At 27.4% G+C, this 23,955-nt stretch overlaps 1 protein-coding gene across 1 annotated transcript in view; it reads right to left on the bottom strand.

Annotated features, from left to right (window-relative positions):
- Nucleotides 1–22,363, bottom strand: part of LOC107437280 (tyrosine-protein phosphatase 69D) — a 148,955-nt gene extending 126,592 nt beyond the window's left edge. The window contains exon 1 of the mRNA XM_071187582.1: nt 22,237–22,363. The gene's annotated coding sequence lies outside the window, so the exon portion shown is untranslated. The remainder of the gene's footprint in view (nt 1–22,236) is intronic.
- Nucleotides 22,364–23,955: the final 1,592 nt, after the last annotated feature.

Here is a 23,955-nt window from a genome sequence, read left to right as displayed (position 1 = left end):
TGCATAAAAATGTTGTATATTTTTGTGTGAAAATTTTTTTTGAAAATTTTAGTAGAATAGTTTATAAACATGTTTCATTTTTCTTTCTGTTTAATTGACTAAACAGATAAATTGCATAATCATGTTTTTCATATTTTTGTCATTGTAAATAATATTTTTTCTTCTCATAATTGAAAAGATGTTATTTGTAGTAAGGAAAAGGAACAGTCGTACCAACCTAAAGTTCATAAATGTAAAGTTGTCTAAATTTTTTTATTTTGGCTTGCCAAAATTTTCCTTTGGGGGGATGTAATACAAAAATAATAAATACTTTTGTATTAATAAAAGAATTAAAACTCTTTCGGTTTCATAAAATATCTTTGTTAAAGAGTAAGCGTAGAGCTATTCTATTTTGGGAATTCAAGGCTGAAAACATACCATTGAATAATAATTAGATTTATATTTGANATACTAATATCGATATAAAGTATCATATTGAAATATTTGTTAATTATTAAAATTGTACCAATACTAAGCAGTTTTAATATCGATACTGGAAAAGTATTTGTCCCAAAAGGGATATGTACCGCTGAAAATTACTTCAAAGTGGTAAATTTAGACAATAATGAGTTGGCCGCGTGCAAACGGGCATTCAACTAGTTTTATTATAATAAAATTCTTAATAATTCTAGAAATATTTTTACTGGTGCTAACCACTGACAAATCCAAGCTTAAAAAAAAATTTTGAAGAACATTTAATTTTACGTATGAGGAATATTTTTATGGATTATATATATATATATATATATTTATTTATAAAAATAATTTGTACAGGTGGGAAAAAAATAATGGTAAAACTACCGTAGTGTATGTTAATTTCAATTCTGGTATGGAAAATCATAGTTCTGGTTGATAAAACCAAAATATATGATATTTAAACCACTCATTTATTTCCGTTGATAGGATAACGGTGTATCGTTGATTCTGGTTTTCAAAAAAACTATAGTTCTTATTAACACACATTTAGCAAAAAATACAAAACAGAAAAGTAAATTTAACCGAATAAATGGTTGTTATGGCATGTTCTGAGATATCAAGATAAAATTCAGATTATAAAACCATATTTTATTGTTACATTTACCGAAATCATTAACAATCGCTTCGATAAAAATTACTTAGCTTTTTGGCGAAATTTGAACTAAAAATTATAGTATTTGATTTTTTTTAGCGGAAAATTTAAAGTGAACTTTTATACAAAAATATTAATGGAAAAACGTTATGCATAGCTGGTTTAAGTCATAAATATGAAAAAAGGGGTAAATTTTTTTTTTTAATAAAATATGTTTCTTTATAAGAAAAACATTGAAGGGATACAAACAAACAGTTTTATCAATGTTTCAAAAAGAAAAATAGAATAGTAACTATATATTAAGCGCTAACTTGACATCTCCTTTTACTTTTACAATACTCGCTCTCTTACACTATTTATCGCTTTAAGGAATACACACATCATTAATTAAATATCAACTTAAAGTGGCAACCACTTTCTTAGCTGAATTAAATACCTTAATGAAGACAGAATACCACCAGCTGGGGTTTCATGTCAAAGAAGAAGACAGAATTATATATCAGTTTCTATTGTGACCTAACAACACAAGAAAATGTTAAGTCTTAAATCGAAGAATTCCACACAACAAGTGAAGATAACTAAGCAATTGGAAGAACAGAGAACTGAGGCAAAAGGATGAATTTCTCATTAGCAAAAGTTCGTATTTCATTAGTTCTCGTGGGATGAAACAGCGACTAATTTCTAAAATACTTTATGATCAAACTCATTGAGTATGGTTGGTTTATACTTGTAAAGGAGACGATCTTTCGGGAATTAATCGAGGTATCAGCTAATTTTCTAGTCGATTGCTTTTATCAGTTGCCCCATTCGGGAGATCGCGAAACATTAAACTTGATAAGAAAAAGCATTTCGGCTATGCTTATTGTATGGTTCAGATTTTAAAAAGTAAATAGTGAAATTTTGAATCGTTATTTGCACTGTAAAAGTATTAAAAAATAATATGTTTCAGAAATTGAGATGAAAACATAATAATTAGAACAAATACAATATATTTGCATTCACTGTTAGAAATTTCTCAGAAACAACGGTTAAATAACAATTTATTGAATGGTTATTTTACCACATTTAAGCAAAACAGTCAAATAACCATAAATAAAATGGTAATCAAACTGTTAAGTTTGAGAAAAACTGTTTATTAACTGCTTTCACCCAATACGGTTAAACAACCAGAATTTTATCGCACCAACTAGAACGACCTATTGAAGCTACTTAGTTCTTTGCAAATGCTTACATATCATAGCCGAATGGGCTTATCTGCCAATCTCATGACGACCAGCAAAACTAGAAATCGACATCATTATAATTTCCTCCATTAAGAATTTCCAGTGTCCGGCTCTCTCCAATGCCCATTACCTAACGAAAAGTCGAGCTTCTATGTCTAGTTAAATAATTTTTGTTAAAGTTTTTGGAAAAATGCTAGTTGTAAATGGTTAAAAAACCGTATAGTTTTGTATTCATGGTTTTATAACCATACTTTTTGTAAATGGTTTCAAAACCATGAAGGAAAAAATGTTCTTCACAGTAAACTTTACGGTTAATTGGATGGACAGACAGCTGCCAGTTATTTTACCATAATTTCAGAATAAAATTTTTTACAGTGTTTAAAATGAAATACTTTTTTTTAAATAATCGCAATATTATCGCATTCTAGTTTTTTTGTTGATAAAAGTCGTTGTTATCTTAAGCTTGTTAAACGTTTAACAAGCTAAACTTTTAACTTGTCTTAAATGTTTTTTTCCCATATAAATGTAAGATATGAAGTTTCGAAGAACATTAAGAGCTTTTAGTTCATATGCACGCATTTGGCATAAAACAAAATAATTTCGTGATCCGTGAAGCTAGATATTTTGGGATAATTTATCTCACAGAAATTTATTTTGGGATAATTTATCTCACAGAAATTTATTTTGAGATAATTTATCACACAGAAATTCATGTTTAAAATCAATAAATATTCAGTAAACGAAATTAATCAAGGGAAGAAGCTTGTTGATTATCAAATACATAAAAGCATAATCTATTATGGGCAACTCAAGTATCATTTAGAAGAAAAGAATTATCTAGAGAACCTAATATGAAAGATTAAGTACAATAGATGATATATACTCATAATAAAGACTTAAGTTTAGATAAGCTGATCATTATCAGAGATTAGTCTGCTGAGTTTCTACTTCTATAAAGATTGAAAACATTAAGGATAATTCAAACGCTATTTCAAAATTAATTTTAATCGCTTATTCAGAAATCAGCATTATTTTATAAGTTAATATAATATTCTTATGTGATAAATTGATAATAAAGTGGAATAAATATTTTTTTTCCAGCTGAACTCTAAATAGTTTGATCATTAACAGGTATAGCATTGCAGAGATGTTGAGGACTTCTTTTAGGAAATTATTCTACAAATTAAGGTATATCACACAATAAGAAACACGGAATGTTTCGCCACAAAAATATTTCAGTTTTATTCAGTTACTTAAATCATATGTATTATAACCAGAACAAATCCATATTAGATTTGCAGTTGATCGTATATTCATATCCATAGTTTTGTAATTTTGAACTTGAGCAAAAAAAAAAAAAAAAACAGAAAAAAAACNAAAAAAAAAAAAAAAAAAAAAAAAAAAAAAAAAAAAAAAAAAAAAACAGCAACAAGGAAATCTAAGAAAATTCTTTGAAAAATGCCTCTGTACAAAACCGTTTTCATGGAGAAATTTTAACTGTTCCTTGCGTTTCAAGGAGAGGAAAATTCCAAACCTCACAAGCTTGGCGGCAAACACGTTCTAGTCAATGATCTGTGTACCATTCAGGGTCTTTTACGCCAGCATTATAGTCAGTTCAAGCTGTAGCAGTATATGAATTCACCAGTCATTACTGTTATACGAATCAAGAAGCGTCATTGACACTAGTCTTATTTTCTGAGACATTCTGACTCTAAAAGATCTAAAAAAAACTTGATAACGTTTTGCAATTATGTTAAAAAGAAACAGGTTTCAAAGCACAATAAAGTATTCCAACAACAGTCCGTTGCAGACCAGAGGAGGATTATGAAGGCTCCACAATAGACCAATGGCATGATTGAGCACAGGCCGTCTTAAATTCTCAAACAAGCTGGTACCCATCAATTCCGTTCCGTAGAATTCAAGCCGTCACTGTGGATCGAACCCCAGTTTCAAATTATGACAGTTTTAAACCTTAACATTGAGTGTTAACATTGATATCAAAGTGTTAATCAATATTAGTAAAAAATATGCAAAACTGCAAATAAAGTGAATTCATTCGTGATGAAGATCTACATCTTACTTCATCAAGTTTAATCATAGTATTCTTTAGGTTGTTACTAAATTACGAAAGCAATATAAAAAAACTATTAGAAATATTACGGTAACGACTAGAATTTAAAGTGTTTAAACGACTAAATGCAAATGCCGACTGATGTCAAAAAGAACAAATTTTGAAGACACAGCAAGTCTGAAGACAGAACAAAGACAGCTCTGAAGACAGGAAAAAGTTGCATCAGCGACAATATAGTTAAAAATATGTATCTTTTGAACATGCAAAACATTGACGTCTTTTTTCATAACTTTAACGAATAACATCATTATTAGGATGAACAATTACGGTGAATTTAACAAAACAGCCTAAAAACTTTAATGAACAGAAAACTTCTAAACATCAGAAGGATAAATATTTACTCAGTGTTTTAATATTTCTGTTAGAACTTAATTTAAAAAAAATCTTATTAAGTTGATGAAGCGACCAGGAAAAATTAAACTAGAGCTCGCATAAAATTAAATGGATATTGAAAACTTTTTACACGAATTAAGCAAAAACATTTTTCATGCTAAATTATAAGAGAAAGAATATTGTTTTTACTTTATAAAGGGTTAAAGAATGGATATATTCGCATGAGGGAAGTTTGCAAAAGTTATACTTAGTAGAAGGAAAAAGAAGTTTTACTTTCTAAAAGTGAAAAATATCCAGCGATTTACTTCTTCGAACATGAAAGAAAATAATTTTTTCTCCAGTGCAAAAACTTCCATCTCTTTTACACGTGATTTCTTTGACTTATTGTTCCATTGGAGTGGTGTAAAAAATATATAAATATAAAGTTCAAAGTTCGTATAGAAAACCCAGAAGCTTTTCTTCTGTGGAACTAAAACTCAATAGATTTACTTTTCATTTTCAGAATGCGATAAACATTTTATGACGCATGATTTTTTAAAGGAAAATTCCTTAGCTACGAAATCGAGCATTTAGTTTGGCCTATCTAGCCAAGCAGAATTTTCTCTCTCTTTTTTTTGATGTTGGAGGGATAAGAATTGCCTTCAATAACAAGTCTTTATAAAGAAAGATAGCAAAAATGGATAAAAAGGTATACTCTAACATATCTGAAGATTCAACTTTGTTTGCCAGCTTCAATGAAGTGTGAAAGAAATACCTGATAAAAGGGACAAATTTTTTTTGGAATGGGGCAATGCTGTTGGTAAGTTTTTGATGGTTTTCATTGTCATGACAAGAAACTTTTCTCAAATAACAAATTCAAAAACCCTTGAATATTTTCATTTTGAAATAGTACTAACAAAGCCATTGATATTTTAGAATTACATTGTCTGTGACACTTAATATGGAAAAAATATAATAATTGTAAACATCATTGTCAGATTTTGGCAGTTGAATGCCTTTTTCACGCTTTTTATATCTATAAATAGGCTTTAACGTTACAAAAAAGGAGAAAAAAATGTGTTGTCGGGGGGATATAATGCTTTTCAGTATAAAAAAAATGAAGTAAACCATTATTAGCAGTTGTATCAATCAATACTAAATTAGAGAAATGGGTACAGATTAAAAAAAATGGGCATCTAGTATCAGGGGATAGAATGTGACTTGTTCTTCCCTTTTCTGATTCTTTTTACTTGATTCTGATGCGGTCAGAGCATATTTAATACATCCTATGAATCTCGTAATTTTATGAATTAGCAAAATGATAAGGGAAGAAAGAAATATGAGATTTAATCTAAAATAAATGAAATGAAAATAAATAAATAAAAAATTTTGATCCAAAATAATGTAATTACATTTATGAGAATATACTCATTTTTCAGTAAGGAATTTGAGAACTTCTGAGGAAACTAGAGTAAATGATTTTCACAAACATTTTCAAGCGCTGTTAAATCCAGCGAAACTGTTTCATTTTTAGGGACTAATAAAAAGCATAATTTAAAAAATTCAACAATTGTTATACATAGTTAGGAAGTACTTTCCTTTCTTGGTATGTTTATAGTTACAAAAAAAAGAAGAAAAAAAGGGGAAATATTCTGAAAAACTCTTTAGGCAAACTTCTAACTCCTTAAACTTACAAATATGCTCGAATGCTAATGCATTCTGAATTCATTGAAAATAAGAACTTGTATAATACGCTGAAGCTTGCGGTAATTTCATGCAAAACTGCTTGTTTTAACACTTTAACGGACTACTTCTATTATCAAAATATTTTTTTGTGATAGAGATTGTTTTAAGAAAATAAATTCATTTAGCTTATTTGGTAAAATTTAATTGGGTTTGAGGATCACAGTTTTGGATGGTAAGCATGTTTATCACAACCCCCTGGCGACTATTAAAAAGTAGAAAACTGAATAAATTTTATTTCTTTTTATTTATAAAATAAATTTTGTAATTTCTAAAAACTGTGAAACAAATTGTGTTCTATAGTTCTGAAATTACAAAATTATGTCGTTAAAACTTTAGGAAAACATAGCATCGCAGGCTTAAGATGTGCACTTACGTTGTGTCCTCTTTTGATATGCCTTAACCATTTGCCTACGGCTGGTACAAAAAGTCGTCGAGAATGGCTTTGTCATGCTAAGCGCCGTAACCAAAAGGTTAATAGAACAAACTCAACCGCGCCTATATGTATTTCCCAAAGTTGGCCTAACTGTATTCAAACTTACTTCATCGCGGAATCAAAGTTACTGAAAAATGACAACAAAAATTAAAATCGGTAATATGGCTCTGCATGGACATTTAAAAATTGGTGAAATTGACGATAAATTGGGTTTTTATCACCGTTTCAGACAGTATTAATTGATTATAGGCCAATACGATAGCCAATACGATTGATAGGTGGTGTGTTTCAAGAAATTAGGCATCCTATTACTAGTGTTTAGTGACTAGTAATAGGAGTTTAAAATTTAGCATGAGAGTTTTTAAAAATTTAAGATTGTTATTACGAACTAGCCACTCCCTTTATCGGAGATCCACCGAAGCAGTAATAAAATGTAACCGTAACTCTTTACGCTTAGAACTGTTCTATGTTTATATTTAGGCGAGGAGAAGTCCAAAGGAGCAGCCGCTCCGATTCAAATTCATTATGCAAATTCCCCTGTAATTTTTCTGTAAATAGTCTTTTTTATAACTAATTGAACTCCTTTCTTTATGTTAACTATTTCACTTTTATTGAATTTCATCATTTATTAGAAGAAAGACGGCCTCAAGTAGTTATTAGGTCAGACCCGGACAATTACGAATACTAGGAAGGTAAGCTTTTTTACCTTAATATTATTATTAGTTTGAAAAGAAGAGAGGTTATTTTACAATTGTATTTCACGTTGGGCAATATTTTGTTATCTAATTGAAGAAAAAAAAATTTGTTTTAAAAATTTTTGTAAACATTTTTATTAACCATATTTTTTAAAAAAAATCAATGAATAATTATAAAAATATAACAATTGATTTGCCGAATGACTTAGACTCGACATTCACGATACTATAGTTTTCGATATTTATCGTAATATTATATTACTTGTTAATTATCGTTAATGATAGTTGCTACGAAAATATCGGATTCAATAAATATCATTAACCATAAAAACTGCAAGCGTATCCAATTCGATAGTTATCGTTGTCAATAATAATCACGATCTAATCATTGCTAATCTTATGCTCTGTATTTATCGTAAGACGAGTTATTCACGATATATCGGGCGAATATATTCTGAAATATCATATAGCACATTATTTAAAAAATTCTGATATTAAGATATTCGATAAATATCATTAACCATAATAAGCACAATCGTATTCGATAGCTATCGTTGTCAATAATGATTATGATATAATCATCATTGAATCTTATGCTCGATATTCATAGAAAGACATATTATTCACGATATATCAGGGGAATATATTCTGTAATATCATATAGCACGATGTTTAAGAAAATCTGATATTAGGAATACTTTGATATATTGCCCCTTTCATGGCATATTTACAAATGAGTTTTATCGATAGTTTAGAGAAATAAACTAAAAAAAAGTAGGTGATGTTTTATTTTAATTATTTTGCACGATTTAATACAGTAAGGGTGAAAAATATTTTAAATGAAGATTTAAAAAAAGTAAATTGAACAGCTATTGCCTTCAAACTCCAGTTTCAGTTTTTAAAATAAAATTTAGAATTGTTGGAAGTTAGAATTTTTTTACTTTCACATCTAAGAAACATTGGATTCAAACTGGAAATTTAAGCGAGTTTCTTTTTGTTTGAACAAAAATGACAGAAAAGCGTGAAATACAAGGTTGCTTGAAGTTGACTAATTATTAGTAAAAACTTTTCCTTTTTTTATTTACCAAGAAAAAGAATTACTTTAGTTTCCGAGTTTTCTCTTTTTTACTCTCCAGTTATTTCTCGACAAAAAAGGAAGGAAAAGCAGGAAAGCTATTGATTGTGAGGGGAGAAAAATCAATGAAATAAATAAAATCTATTTTAGAAAAGAAATTCTCAAGTGATAAATATGATGTAAGATGATCAACTTAGTAAATAAGTCCAAGAAATGAATAAAAATATTGCAAAATTATTCTTTTTTTTAATTCTTTATCAATTCATCAAAATAATGAATTAAAATATATGTTATAGCATCTAAAACTCAAAGTAGATTAGGCTTATTATAGAGAAGAACTAACGTAAAATATTCCGAAGATAACTAAGATAAAATTTAAATTTATTTTATGAAGGTGCTGAATGGAATATATGGGTGTCAAACGATTTTTTTTTCACTTTAAAAGGAATATTTCTTCAGAGCATTTTATTGTCCTTTGTTAGAGGAGTGACTAGAATAATTGGGTTTTTGAATATTCAAATCTAAAACAATAAAAAAAAGAACCTCAGTTTTGTTTCACGGAAAGATTTTGATCATTAAAAATTCCTTTCAAACTTATTTTACTTCAATGATTCTTACCAATAGTTTAACAATAAACTTAACAAAAAAAGGTAAATAAATAAAATCCTGAAAAAAATGTTTTTTGTGGGATTGAAAAAATTTATTTCTTAAATAATTATGGCAAAAACAAATAATAAATTGTTTATTTATTCGTATTCTCAATTGCTTATTATTTATTTATTCAAATTGGTTGTATAATTGTTTGTTTATTTCTGAAATATCTTATAAATTGTTTATTTATTAAAATTTTTCTCAATTGTTGTACGGTAGAAAATAATATTTATTAGAATGGTGGTATACTTAAGAAACTAATAAAAAACGTAATAAGTTGATATGAATAATTCAAGAAGTACTTAGTGATGAAATTTCAGTTTTTTTAGGAAAGAATTGTTAAAGTAAATTTTAGGAACATTAAATTATAAACATTTAATGAATGTATATTAGGCATTTAAGTGTACCCACCACTTTGAAATTTTAAAACAGTTATTTGCTACATTTTAAGGCAAATCTGCATGGAGAAAAAAATACAGGTAACTGGTATGGTAATGACATTTCTGGTAAAATATCCATAATTCTCGCAATTAAACTGAAATATACGGTATTGTAATCATTCATTAGGTAATTTGTTTCCACTCGTGTAGTAAAGGAATATCAGAAATCTAGTTTTTAAAATTATAGTTCTTATTACCCCACATTTAGTAAAAATACAAAACTGAAAAGTAAATGCAACTGAATAAATGATTTTTATGTAATGATCTGAAGTATCATGATAAAAGCACAAAATCTGACCACATTTACTACCAAACAGCATGATAATAAAGCCCTAATTTAATGTTAAAGTTAACAAAGTGCTTTGGTAAAAATTACCGTGATTTTTAAGGATTCCATAAAGCCATAAACATGGTAAATTTTACTATATTCTGGGTAGTTTTAAACATACTTTTTTTTCTCAGTGTATGGTTTTATCTTGCATGTGAAGCATGAAATAGATAAATATGTTTGTCAAAAAGTATTTTGCAAACATGTATTCATGCTATAAATAATTTACTACCGAAAGTCAATGTCTAAAAATAAATTTATTCATATTCATAAAAAACCTGAATAAAATTTTACTTTCAGATTTTCTTTCTAAATGCCCTTAACATAATTTGATGTATGCAGTGTCTCAAAATGAAAGTTGAAACTCATACTGAAAAGAAAGCAATTTATAAAACACCGTTTTTTTCATAATCGCAGACAAAAAGAAATGTTTTTAACCAACAAATAAGATGCCGTGCAAAATTGAACGAAACTTCAATGGAACACAGTTTTTTTTTCCTTTTAACAGGAAAAAAAAGTTGTCGAAATTCCAACTCACAGATTTCTTTTAAGGCATTGTTTTGAAAACAATATTAAATTTGGGTGAAAATTGAGGTATTTATCGGTTCAAGAGTCATGTGAAAAGAGTTTATGTAACTAAAAGTTTAATTGATTTTTAAAATAACTATAAAGAAAGATAAAAATCTAAAATATTTAGACAAAAATCAAACTTAATGAGATAAATTTATTTAGATAAAAATCTAAAATATTAATAATCTTAGCAAACTTAAGAGTTATTTTATAATTATCGTTAACTCTTGAAAGATAACATTTCGAACAATCGAAATTTGCTTAAAAAATTATTATAAATAAAGAATTAGCCCTTAGTAATTTTTGATGAATGGTAAATTTAATGAGATCATTTCTTGAAAGCTTATTTATTCATTTACTTATTTTCAGCGAAAAAAAACTTTACGATAAGGATAATTTAATTGGGGAATATTTTTTAACACCTTAATAAGTTTTAAAAGCATGATTGCCTTATTTTCGGTCAGGTCATAATATAAAAAAACATGAATTTATAGAAAAACATGTCTTTTAGGGTTCAGTCTAATTAAAACCTTATCATCGGATTAAAAAAAAGAGTTAAAAATAAATAAAAAATAAAAAAAGAATGTTTGAAAATAAAATAATGTTTAAAGAGAGGAGTAAAGTTTTTAGTTATTTTAAAACAATTAAATTTGGAAAAGTCAAAATAGCAGTAAATTCAGCATTGCTTTAGATTTTTTTCTTCTTCTTTTTACTCTAAAACCTTTATTCGTGAATTAAAAAAGAGAAGTTTTCTTTGATATTTTGGTAGAAATGACGAAAAGCTTCTTCTCTTCTAAATTAAATTATGTTCCTCAAAATCAATAATTGATTGAGATCGTCGGAGGAAATTGAAGAAGGACGCCAAAGACATGATATTAGATTTACGCGTAATTACTTTATCATTACGATCATGTCAGATAATGCTTTAGATGTGTCTTGTTTGACGGAAGAATTGAAGATGAAAGGAAGAAAAAATCATGTAATTTATTTATGACTAACATTTTCCCTTAAATGGTTTTTTTACGAACTTCGTCCATAGAAATGATAATTTGAATTATACTTTTATAAGATTTGCATTCACTACAGCATTATTTTGCATGAATATAAAACATGTTACGCTAAGAAAAAAAAGTATGGTCTGTTATATCAGAATATGGTAAATTTTACCATATTTTGGTAGTTTTGGCCATACTATTGTTCTAGAGTGCTTCTGCATCTATGGGAACACGAAAAAACAAGGTATTTTTTTTATTGAAGCACTTTGGTAAAGATTTTAGTTTATTTGCTTAAATCTTAACAAAATATCCAAGCAGGAAAATTACTTAAGTGTTAAAATTTTAGCAAAGTACCTAAAAAAAGTAGGGTCAAAACTATCAGACATGGTAAAATTTACGTTAAAATTTACATATGTTTCTGGTTCTATGGGAACATCAAGAACCAAGTATTTTTTACAGAAGCACTTTGGTAAATCAACTGGTAATAGGTAATCTTTGGTATTAGGTAAAATCAACAACTAAATACAGTTATATAATGTGTGATAAAATTTAGTAAATGTGGCAAAATATGGTAATTTTATCATAATACCTTAGGGCATTCCATAAAAATCATTTATTTGGTTAAATTTACTTTACAGTTTCGCATTTTTTACTAAATGTGTGGCAATAAGAACTATAATTTTTAAAACAAGAATTTCCGGTAAACTATTACAATGTGAAAGGAAAAATTACAAAATGAACTGTTTAAATACCGTATATGGCACCTGGCATTTTTTTTTAAAGTTGCTGCAAATTTCGCGGATATTACTGTTCACCACGTTACACTATACTTTAGATGTACATTTCTGCTTTTTTTGGGTTGATATTTTTACAGCAGATGGAATTTTTAAGTTGGAGTTTTTTCTTAAAAATTCCCAAAAACATTAATAAAATTAATTTGCATATTGTTTGGACTCATTAATAAAAGAAATCATTTAACCGTTTGAAATGGACGCTCGACAATTTATAATTGTATCAAAAATAGTATTCTAAAAAGATCGGTTCTACTATAACATCGCTTAATATACCTTGAACCATAATAGTGCTTGCATTTTCTGAAATACTAATAATGTACTGAATTGAAACACGTTTACATTCAAGATGAACTTAAACCATAATATTGCATTATAATGACGTTTAATTTCCATTATAATTTCGTTAAACTTTGTACCGTATCAAATTTAGACAATACTGTCGTTAAATGAGCCATAAAATTTCTAATTAATAGTTCAGTACACGGAGATAAAAATACTTGCAAAATTATCGTACAGTATGGTAATGACATTTGAAGTAAAAGAAAACAAACATAATTTTTGTTAATGAAACCAAAATATACTGAATTTAAACTACTCATTTAGCAGTTTTTCGTTTAAATGGTAACGATTTACCGAAAATTCTGTTTTTAAAAAGTAAATTTAACCGAATAAATCTTGCTCTCAGGTAACAAGATAAAGTTTTGCAACATATTATAAAACCGAAATCATAAAAGCTTATCATAAGTTATAAAACTATATTTAATGTCAATTTTACCAAAATCAATAAAGCGTTCCGGTAAAAATTACCGACCCTTTGGTGTTTCCATAGAGTCAGAGAAATTTTACCATATTCTGGTAGTTTTGACAATAATTTTTTTTTTTTGCTCACAGACTAAACTGACGGTATTTTAAAATAAACTACCTAAAATGATTGATCTTAATGACCTGAAAGACATTTAGTAAAATAATATAAAACTGAAAACTAAATTAAACTGAATAAATGGTTTTTATGCCATACTCAAAAGTATCATGATAAATTAACTAAATTTAACCACATTTACCAAATTTTATCACATATTATAAAATCATATTTTATTGTTAGCGTTAACAAAATCATTACCAAAGTGCTTAGGCAAAAACCACCGAGATTTTTAGTGTTCCCATAGAGCCAGAAACACGGTAAATTTTACCATGGTAGTTTTGACAATTATCTGGTAGTTTTGACAATTCTTTTTTTCTTCAATAGTATGCACTCAGAAACAGGGTAAACTAGAACATTGTTAAACTTAAGCATTGGTATTTTTTTCTCCTTTTTCTCTTTCGCGCAAATTTGTTGCAACTTTTTAATACTGTACTAACATTGAAGCAGACTCAAAGGAAAAAAAATTCATCAACTTATTTCTCCTCTTTTGATTCGCATATTCATAATTTAAAAGCAACAGCATAACTACTATATAGATTTATTATAAATAAAATCTACATAGTTTTGCTATATAACTAATGAAACAGTTAATATAATTGCTGTTAAGAAATACTTTTTGCAGAAAAGCTTTTTAAATTACAATACTAAACAGAAGACACACATTCTATGATAAGCTAAGGCACCTTATTTTATTATATATTTCATAATACTATTTTACAAATAAATAGCTTTATTTAATACATACAATCCATCCCTTAATTTTCCTTTTTTTCTCGTCTATTCTCTATAAAAAAATTTTATTAAATGAAAAAAATCTATGTAATTTTGTTAAATAAGAAACAGTTAGTGTAATAACTGTTACATATAAATTTTTAAAGAAAAACAACCATTTAAAAATAATATTAAGTAGTGTAGAGACATTTTCTATGATAAGCAAAACATTTCTTTTCATTTAACCGTTTGAATTTTTTCCCTTTAAATCCTTTAAGCTTTCCCTAACTTATTTTCCTCAATATATAAGCTGGTATTGATTGCATTGAAATCTACAGATTTTCTTAGGGCTAAAAAGGAACGGTCTTATATACAGGAAGAATAAATTTTTTTTTCAAAGAATCTTTTTCAAAAAGAGAGCTGTTATCATGAGTTAGTTTTCTAGCTCAGAAGTACGAAAAGTTAAAAGACTCAAGAATTGAATGAAAGAATAGTAGTCAAAAAGGAAAACTGAAAATATTTCGGGTAAATTGAGAGTTGCTACAATTTTAAGTTAGTATTTTTGAAAACACCATTTTATACAAGAATTATGATACTAACTTTTTAGTTTATGTAGTATAAAAAAGGTTTAAAAATTTGATACTAACTGTTTACATCAAAAATACTTAGTTACTGTTAAACTGGAAATATAGAACTAACTTTATAAGTTGCCAATGTTAGTGAAGATTTCTGCTTAAAGCTGTTTTAAAAAAAATACGAAAAAGAATTTACGTGCATAATAACCTCGTTAATTTTGAGTAGTATATTGAAATAAAACTATTATAAAACAATAACAAAAATAAAAGTATTATAAGACCATAACAAAAATATTACTGTTTTAAAAGCAAGACAAGATTATACTTATTTCATGCCTTAAAAGGAATAATTCAATTGTGTTTTTAAGACAGCAGTCTTTAAATTATAAAGCGTATTAAATGTATGTATTTCAATGCATATAATTTTATCGGTACAATGCGTAAAAAAATAAAAGGACCACCCAGAATAACTTTTGAATTAAAGATTGGATCTTCACGTTCTAGGTGACCTCATGTTAATTAATTAGTGCAGATGATAGTTTAAGTTACGAAATCAGGCACAAAAACGTACTTTCTCCGAAGAAACATATCTTTTTTTAGTCAGATTAGGATATTTAAGCCATAAAATTTAGCAAGTAGCTGCTATGTGGAAAATTGGTCCCAATAGTTTCGTCAAGAGAGCTGCCCAAAGTTTGGATCGCTTATTGTTAATTTTATTTTTTTGCATATTTCGCCACATCTCGAGAAGTTTTTAAGCAAGATGAAACATTTTTGAGCATAATTACAAATTTTATTTATCCAAAGATTTCCATGCAAAAAATGACTTTTAATAAACATTTATTATTTTATTTATATCAAAATGTGAATGAAAATGAATTGATTTTAATAAATAAAGTATAAAATGTGGAAAAAATTTGTGAATAAACTAAATACTTTTGAAACTTAATCTAATTCAGTAAATCAACGCCCTGATAAAAAGTGTGTGAGCATTATTTCACATTATTATCACAGAAAGTTTAGTTTAACACTTACATGTCTACTGCAAATCCACAGCTACGTATCTACTCTAAAACGTGGATTGCGTTTTAGCTTAATATTGGCCAGTTAGAAAAAAAGCATTTCATAATTTAATACTAAAATTTGTAATAAGCATAATTATTTACAGCATGATATCTTTAAAGCATAACTTCTTTACAGCATGATATTATTTAAACAATGATTAAAAATAGTCAAAACACTCAATTAAAGAGCAAATTAAGAATGTTCTTTTCCACCATGAAAGCCTTGTTTTTTATTATTTTTGTTTAATTACTTCCTAAGGATCAAGTGTTATCATGCAACTTTATAAGGAAGTGTAAAACAATTATGCCAACAAGCCAAAATTCACAGAGATATTTTGAGTGATAAATAACAGAAATATTCCAGCTGTCCACATTATTTCCTTCTCCCCTATCTGACAGAACAGATTTTAAACTATGGCATGTTCTAACAAATAAATCCGAGTCGTCATTTTTGAGTCCAACAAGTCACATGAAGAACTATTGAGCAGAAGAGCAATTCTGTATTTTGCTTCAAAAAGTAAGAGTTTTTAAAAAACGAAAATGGATTCGAAGCACGTTGGCAAAAATGCAAGACGTGACAGCGAAATGTGATATGACGCCATAGCACGGAAAAGGAAAAAGAAAACTCACACTAAAGAAAAATGATACAGTTAAGACAATTAAACAGTTTCTAGGAAATAAATCATCAATTAGCGTGATATGTGAAAGGCGTGATATTAATTGGCGTTGATATGGGAAAAAAAATCGTTAACACTCTTCGCTTTCAATTAATGCCCGCCCACATTCCTCCTGCAGATTACACTATTCACAAACTATTCATTTACAGTTAGGTGCAAAAAAAGGTGTTATCAGGCATTTTTTTTCAATGAAAAGGAAGAAAAAAATAAAATTTTTTGAGTCAATGGCTTCAGAAATAGCTTTTTTTTTAAAAAAAAAAATCACTTACTCGTTTTTATAATAATGTTTTATGTACCGCACTTTGGCAACTTTTCAATTTTAGACATTTGCCAATTTTAGAAGCGTCTTTCCTCTTAACCGAACTTAAGGGGGTGGACACGAAGGAAGAAAATTCTAAATAGCTTTTAATCCTCTTTATTTAATTTTTACAAATGGTTGATATTTACTCAATTTTGGTCGCATCTTTTGATGCATATAAAGTACAAGACCGAACAGAACATCAACCAGAATTTGAGATCTAAAGCATGCGATATATTAGATTATCTATAAATTGTTTCTGACAAAATTATACCAATCACAATTCTGCAATCAGAAGTTTCAGAAAAGCAAAAAAAAAAAAAAAAAAAAAAAAAAAAAAAANAAAAAAAAAAAAAAGTATACATTTGTCTGTTTTTAGAGTTTCGATAAATATCTTTGCGTTCTTGCAATTTACGTTAAAATGTTTTTTAGCTTCATCCAAGTCGGTTTTCAGTAGTTAAAATTGAAATAAAATGAAAATCTAAAAACTGACAAATGTGTAGTTTAAAACTACTTACTTAAAATCCCAAATTGCATAACTTTATTTATTCACGTTTTGAGGAAATATTTATAGAAGTTTTAAAAGTATCAAGCACTACTTCTAATCTAATAAAGCGAACCCTTTATTTCTCACTTTTTTTTTGAAAGGTATTTGTACTGTCGAATTTCGAATAGTACCATATCATCAAAACTTACTTACGTACATTAAAACATCAAGAAAACGGAAATTAAAAATTTTACCTAAAAATCAAGAAGCCTCTTAAATGCATTTACTTAAGAGATAAATTGCTGCAAAGCTTCGATCTGCAGCGATACTTTCACGTCAACAAAAATTCTGGTAAAATTACCGTACTTGTATCAACATTCCGGGCAAAAAAACCCCATAACTTTAAACCAAATTCTGTGTTATTTAAATCATTTATTTGGAAATTTTCTGTTCATATGGTAATGGTTTATCAGACAATCTGGTTTCCTCAACTATATTACTTATTACCAAAAATTTAGTAAATAAGATAAAATTGAAACGTAAATTTAACCGAATAAATCGTTTTTATGCCATGCTCTAAGGCAGAGGTCGCCAAAGTGGTCTATATAGACCCCCAGGGGTCTATTTAACAAAAATGGGGGTCGATCTGAGCCAGGGGGTCGAATGGGGGTCGATCCGAATTGGAAGGGTCGAAGAAAAAACAGTTCTTAATACGTAAATCCCAAATATCTAATTGAGTATGTAAAATTTGTAATTTTTTTTTATAATTGACTTAATATCAGTTTCTTTATAGAACATAAATTAATAAACGCATCATCAAAAACGTGGACATCAACCTGCAAGATGAGTTTGCTGAATTATTATCGGATCTTGAAGCAAAGACGCTTTTTAAAAATTTAACAATAAGTAAATTTTGAACAAATATAAATATAATGCAAAAATATGTAGAACTTTATGAAATAGCTCAGCCTTTTTATGCTAGCTTTTCCAAGTTCCTATATGGTTGAAGCCGGTTTCAGTCACGTAAATTCAATCTTAACTAAGTACAGAAATAAATTAAATGTGGAGTTACGAGGGGATTTAAAATTAAAATTGACCGATTTTGAACCCAATATAGCGAACTTAGCAAAAAAGCACCAGGCACACTCATCATTGGTTAAGAAGCAATAAATCTATAGTTACTTTACTTATTATTTCTACTTATTTATAATTACTTATTATTTAATAAATATTAAGGTATTTAAATTTCAACATTAATATATTTTTCATAAAACTATTGTTACACAATGTACTATTACTTTAATAAATGTTTAAATCATGAAATAGATGTACAAACACAGTATAGAATTTTATCTTAATTAACGGAAAATTACTTTTATGGGGGTCGATGGAGATTTCGAAAAATTACATAGGGGTCGATGATGAAAAAAGTTTGGCGACCCATGCTCTAAGGTATAGTCATGAAATTAGCAAATTTCATCACATATTATAAAACCAAAAGCATATTTTATTTTTTATTTTACCAAAACTCTTACTGAAGCGCTTCGGCAAAAATTACTGAGCTTTTTGACGTTCCCATGGTGTCAGAAGTACTGTAAATTTTACCATATTCTGGTAGTTTACTGTTCAGAGTTTTCTAGAAAAGGACCCAATTAGAACTAGGTGAATTTAGAAAGAAAGTGTGTATAAATTAAACATAATATATTTAGCTTCTTGAAAATTTTTATAATAAATTATGGGTATCAAGTTACAGAATTACGAAATCAAAAACAAATTTTCAGATTCCATTCATCAAAAATAATAATTTTTTTCAAGTATCTTTACTTAAGTGTCTATCTGAGCCTCAAATATCCAGTTTGATCCTAAAAGTAACTAAAGTAAGTTTTGTGGATAAAGTTTTGTGATTTTTATTACCCCGTACAGTAAATAACAGAGCTTAAAACGTAGAAATGAAAAAAAATTATTAAAAAAGGAATAAAGTAAACTAATCATAAAAGGACCGTATAAGTTAATGTTTAAAAATGTTTATAAAGAATACATTTTAAAATTACGAGTTTGGTGATTATTGAAAACGTATAACTTTGATTTGAAAGTGACGTAAATACAAGAAATGCTTTATAAACGTAATTTTACATCGTATACGGTATTCAAATGTGTGATCCAAAACTTCACTAAAGCAAGAAACACACGACATAAAATTTAACAATCACACTCAAAACATTGTTGTTAAAATCAACGTCCGGAATTCATGTAGCAAAAGTAGCTTAACATAAGACACCCTAGATAACAGAAGTTAAAATTTTTTTAATGATAAGATGATAAAGAAAATAGAATCCTTTGAAATTATTTCCTGTTTTCTCAATAACGATAAAAAAATTGAATTAAAGAAAAGATAATACAATGAAAACATTCCCAGTCAGTTCTCCCAACGATGATAGAAAATAAATTAATAAAATGCCATAAATATTCACCCCAATTTCCTGCCAATGACAGAAACTTACGGTTATGTTTGTTACAGACCAGAATGTTCTTCTCTTTTACATTAAACCTGTAATTTCTTTCATACTTCTTCTGGGATTAGTAAACAGTAGTAGTTATTCAATACTACTGTAGTAATAATATTCATTTCGATTCACTTTGCTACTATAATAATAATGTTCATTCTGATTCGTAGATAGTCAACAATGCTTCGAGTCATTTATTTCAGGGGAAGTTCAAGTTAACCGTACGAATCTGGGATGAATTTTACCAAATTTTAGCAGAGTGACTTTTTAAAGTGTAAGTGTAACGTAATCTAAATTCCATTTAATGATATCAGAGGCAGGAACATATATGTTCAATATAAATCATTATCGTCATTTTATATATTTTTCATATTTTAATATATATTTTTCTTTTTATATTTTTATTTTAATATTTTATAGCGACATTCTTTCTCAGCTCCATTTTTTTCTATATTTAATTTTTTATAATTATAAACTAATAATAATTCACATTGTTTTATTAAATTTAATAACGAATTAACGTGAATTTATAATGAATTAGCGAGAATGCAAAATTTGCTTAGGCTTTACAAAATGAAAAAAAAAAAAAAAATTTTTTTTTAAATAAGTTCAGTGCATAAGCGTATTAATTTTTTTCTGAGATTTAATATGAAATTAATTGCGTTTTAAATTTGCCAGCTCAACACACACATATTACATTTTGAGAAGAAAATTCGAGTTAACGTGCTCAGTAGATTGTCTTTCCAGGGATTGAGATTTCATCTTTTGCTAAGAAGCAGTTAATAGAGTTAGCATAGAATAAAGATAATTAGTATACATTTTATGCTAAGATATGATTTGTATTTATTAATTTATTTATCATTTTATTTTTAGTTCTCAATTACAAAGTGATTATTATCTGGTTTGAATTACATTAGCTCGATATTTCACATTTTTTAAACGAAAATACTAGTTTACACGATCTATAATGCAGTTTGTTATCCTATTTAGAAAGTCTTTCCCAGGTTGGTATCTAGACTACTCAATTAATAAAAAATAAATGAATCGAAAACATATTATGCTAAAATATTAATCCCAGTGTTTTTAATTTTAAAAGTATAATTCCCATAGAGTTCGATTTTGAATTTCATAAACGATTTTAAATTTAGCCAATAGTAATTTGGAAGTAGTATTTACTTCCTAATTTCATAGATTCAACAAGCAAACTTGACTTACTTCAACAATAATATTTTTACAATTTTCAAACATTAGCCACTAGATGGCAGCACACAAATGTATCACCAAGGTCGAGAGGAAAAGAGATGTGCCTGAATTTTCAAATGAGCTGGTGAGTTATGCTTTCTGCAATGACAGAATCTAATTATCGAGCATAACAAACGAGATGTTTTAGTTTCAAGTTTCTGTCGCTTTTAAATTATTTTATGAAAGAAATAGTGAGCGCTCAAGCTATGTAAATGAAATTGATAATTTTAGGAAAGTTGGAATTTTGGTTCATTATTTATGTAATTTAGCTTTTGACCTTGCATGCAGAGCAAAACGAAGTAAAGAACCAAAAAGTGTTATTATTTTTTTTTTTAACCCTCGCTTTGTATTTGAAGTTCTCAGAGTTTTAGTTGGTGATTAATTACAATTTTAGGTTTTGCAAACTTTCTTTTGGGATATTCTTCTTTAAAATTTGAGTCTAAAATTACAGAGAATTGAGTAAGTTAACCTTTTAGTATGCATTTAAAACGGAATACAACAGCATCCACTTTTGAGTGAAATTATTAACAATGTGTCATAGTACTTGAATTGAAAATGTTATCAATGTATTTCTTAAGCTAATGTTAAACAATCAGGAAAATTGAAGGCGTGCATTTATAAGTTTTAAAGTATACTTTATAAGTTGTTCACGTTTTCTTAAAGTGGAAATTAATACTTATAGCGCGTAAGAGTTCACATATTAGTAACAACAACAGTATTAAATTATAATTTTTACAAAAATATTATTTGTGAAGCAATATCATCCAGTAATATTATTTTACAGTTTCATTTATAATTACAAAATGAAAACTAAATAGTATAATCTTTTTAAATTAAAAATGACAATATTATTTTTTTTCTATGAAACGAAAGTAAAATCTTTTTTTATTTTCCACAATTTATTTTTATTATTCTGAAACTGAAATCTTATTGAAACAATGAAACACTACTGAGTATTAATCAAAATAATTTTAAAAAATTCCAAAAAACATTATTTCCTTCGAGATATTTTGTTTAATGCAACTTTTTTGTTCAAGTCTATTCCTTTTTTTAATACTATCTTTATCATTCATTCATCTAACAATGATGATGAAGCTAAAATTTACCATAAAATTTACCTTCGCGAATATTTTATTTTGTAAACTTTTTATGTACTCGTTCATATTTCCATTTCATTTTGAAAGCAGAGAGAATCAAAAAAGTAAGTTTGCTTATAAAATGGAAAAGAAAGAAAACCATTATCTTTTGTTATTCTTACCTGGTAATTCAGAGTGATTGATGAAACCTTGCTTACTATCATATTTTAAGCAACACGTGGTTTATGTTTGAAAAGAGGACTCAGTTTTATTGTCTAAAATAAGTACTTCAAAAATATATGTTCTGTTTCTCTGTAAAAGATTAGAAATGAAGTTTTTAACCATTTTTATTTTTCATCACTAACAATATGGGAATGATATAAAAACGTTAATATTTGGTATAGAATTTTTAAAACAAAAAATAAAATTTTCACGCCTGTTGGTCACGTTTTGGTTTGAGAACGAGGCTTTGTCACTATTTTATTCCCCCTGTAATTTATATGTTTTCAGTATAAATGAAAAAAACATATCATTCATATTCAAATTCAGAGTAAGAAATACAAACAAAATTTTCCAGTTTTTTAAAATCGAACAATAGGTAGACAATGCGTAGTAAATATTCCATATTAAACGCAGTTTGTTTTATGTAGCATAAATTAATTTATATGGTATCTCAGCATTGTTATTAAAACAATACGTTTGTATTCCCTTATTTGAAATACAAAACTTTACGAACAACAACGTAAGGAAAACATATACATTTTATATCGTAAGTATTATTCGATTACCATTTTTGAAAAAATAAATGTTTTGAATTACTGAATTGTCTTATCTTAACATAGTTTTCCAAAAACTATGACTAGGTTTCACCCAGTGGTCGGAAAAACTACATATTTTTGTAACTTCCTACAACTACAACTACTTTGTTACAAATGTAGTTAACTACAACAACTACTTTTTTATAATGTAGTGACTACTTTCAAATGTAGTGACTACTTTAAGGAACTGAACTTTGCTGGAGAAATTAGGTTACACCTGTATAATTTACACTGCTGGAGAAAATTATTTATATATTAATGCATTATTTACATAATTTTTACAAGTTATTTACTGTTCAAAATGGTTTTGAATAAAAAATTGGCTTATATAAAACACGAAGAATTATTAAAAAAATATTTATTCATGTTTACACGAGCCAATTTGTTATTCTAAAACATATTTCCGAATTTGTTCATTTGATCTTAAACTTCTGATACCCTTCTCGAAAACGAATATTCAATTTTAAAGATGCTAGGAAATTATCAAATATTTGCAATTTCGTCAAGTGCTCTTTTATTTCCTCTAAGAAATTAAATACATCGAAAATATGTTTCCTTCCTTTGAAATAACATGAGTGTTTCAATATTCATTCCCATGTGAAAGTGCGATCAAAGTGACAAATTATCTATTAGCTTAATTATTAGTTTTATGTGATTCTAAATACGTAATTCCTGTTAACTCACAGTCACATTTTAAATTGCATCCATTTAAGGGCCCGAGATGATTTGTTACTATCAAATTAGTTGTGTTGGAACCCTATTTCTTTACTAAACTATATGTAAAAAGTAGTTGCTAGGAATCATTACAAACTACTGTTTTTTGTATTATACTGCACTACTTTTTAAAAAAAAGTGGCACACTACACTACAAACTACGAAAAAATGTAGCGACTACAGTAGTTTCACTACTTGTAAGGCGCTACTTCCAACCACTGGTTTTACCCATGTAGGTATATCATTGTAAAGCTATAACTCAGATGCTTAGTCACAAAAAATGTATGCATAACTAAAAAAAAAAAAAAAAAAAAAAAAAAAAAAAACTGTGTAAGAGTGAAATGAGCTTAAAAGTAACCTTCTCCGATA

Source organism: Parasteatoda tepidariorum, chromosome X1 (assembly GCF_043381705.1).
Source record: "Parasteatoda tepidariorum isolate YZ-2023 chromosome X1, CAS_Ptep_4.0, whole genome shotgun sequence".
Taxonomy (NCBI): Eukaryota; Metazoa; Arthropoda; class Arachnida; order Araneae; family Theridiidae; genus Parasteatoda; species Parasteatoda tepidariorum.
Note: the sequence above shows the minus strand (reverse complement) of the source record. Positions and strands in the feature narration are given on the sequence as shown.